Source organism: Nannospalax galili, unplaced genomic scaffold (assembly GCF_000622305.1).
Source record: "Nannospalax galili isolate Female #2095 unplaced genomic scaffold, S.galili_v1.0 scaffold10, whole genome shotgun sequence".
Lineage (NCBI taxonomy): Eukaryota > Metazoa > Chordata > Mammalia > Rodentia > Spalacidae > Nannospalax > Nannospalax galili.
Window position 1 is genome coordinate 3,371,707 of NW_008331140.1, and position 2,117 is coordinate 3,373,823.

A 2,117-nucleotide genomic window follows, 5' to 3' on the forward strand; every position below is an offset into this window, starting at 1 on the left:
TGCCCACAGGCCAGTTTGATGGTTTTCTCCTTCCAGTAACTGTAGTTTTGTCAAACTGAAACAACTACTCAGCATATTCAATAACTCATTTTTGTCTGATATGGAGAAGGCTGTATTAGTTTCTTTTCTCATTACTGTGATAAAATGCCTGGTTATAGCTATTTAAGGAAATAAGTAAATATTTTGGCTTATAGTTTACAGGCATAGACAGTCATTCAGGTCATGATGGCAAGGATATGAAACAGATGGTCATCTTGCATCAACAGTTAGGAAGTAGACAGAGCTGAATGTTGATGATTCCCTTGATTTCTCCTTTTAAAGATTTTTAAATTTATTTTTATGCTCATGAGTGTTTTGCCTGCATCCATGTAAGTGCATCTGTACATGGAATACTCACAGTCCTCCTGCTTCAGCCTCCAAAGCCCTGGCATAATAGATGGCTTTTCTTATTTTCAAAAATGAATTTTCTGCCTCTCATTCAAAAGATTGAAAATGCCAAATTAAAAAGTTCTAAATCCCTAGTATTGCAGTGTTTATGGTTAGTCATAGGTATCTATGATTATACATTAAACTACAACACAAAGTGATGAGTGCTAAGAGAAACAATCACAAGTCACTCTGTATACACATAGAAAAGTCAAAAAGTTAGAAACTAAGTGATATATAAGGTTTTTTGGTTATTGGCATCTAAGAATAAATTGAGGAACAAAGAGAAAAGATTTCTTTTTCTTTTTTGAGACAGGCTGACCTCAAAACCGACTACATAGTTGAGGATGACCTTCATCTAATGATCTTCCTGTCTCTATCTGCCGTATTCTGGGATTAGAGATGTGAGTCACTAAAAGTATTATAAAGGAAAAATACAAAAGTGGATTTTTATGTGTTAATTGTTGTATCTCTCTCTGTATATATGTATATGTATATATGATTCCCATATAATTTTTGCATGGTATTTGATACCCAGCTTTATGATCATAATTTTTTTCTCACAAAGTATCATGTTTGCTTTGATAAAACAAAATATATAGTAATCAATAAAAATAAAATAGAAATGGCCCATGAGTACATTGTTAGAATAAATATTTCTCAGTCTTTTATATATTCATACATATTAGCCTGAGTTATTAGTAATACAATGATTATACTAGGGATAGTGTCTTATGACCTGAACTTTAATTTTCTTTAGTATATCATTCACATATTTATGTATCATTAAAAAGTATTTATAAAATATTCTTTAAAAAATACCTCCAGTAGCAGCAGGAGAAAACTGAGTAAGGACAGGTTTTAGATTTTCTTTTGCCACTCAGAATATTCTAAAAGAATGGTGGGTGAGATAAGCCTGTATTGGGGGCTTTGCTATTCATCTTACTGTATGTATTCCTTTCTTCTCTCTTTCTTCCTTCTCTTTTGAAATTTTGGTAAAGAATAGGGGATAAAGCTGCCTATACTAGGCAATGGATTTTCATTTTTGTTTTGGTTTCTTTTCAAATAGAAGAGTGTACAGGGATTCACATCAAGGAATTAAGGAGGAATTTTTAAAAGATAAAGCAAATAATACAACATCGTAGGTTGCTTTGTAGTTGAAAGCAAAAACGAAAGAACAAAACTGATCACTTTAACTTGTTTCAATGTATGATAGGGAAGTAACATTTACTATTTTTCTCTTCAAGATTACTAACTGTCCACCCACAGCATTGTAATGCTTCTGCATTAGCATTGTATATGTGACTATACTTGCTTTTCTGCCTATGTGCCTTGCCTTTCTACCTTCTTTCTTCCTCCTATGCAAAGTGCCCTAGAATTACTATATGTATGTGCCACATAGTGGGGGAAATCTGTGCCTATCACAGAATAATAGAACATACCGTAGTTTTACAGAATTTTCAAAGAGAATTTTTCTTAGTAAAAAGTCATCATCTTTCACCAAAATGTAAATAAAAGAAAGGTGTTTGTGGTGGTTTGAATGAAAATGTCCCCCATGGGCTCCCAGTATTTAGATATTTTGTTCCTAGATGGTGGCACTGTTTTGGGAGGTCTTAGAAGGTGTGGCTATCCTGGAGGAAGCATGTCACTGGGGATGGGCTTAGAGAGTTCTTAAGCCTTTCCAGATCTCT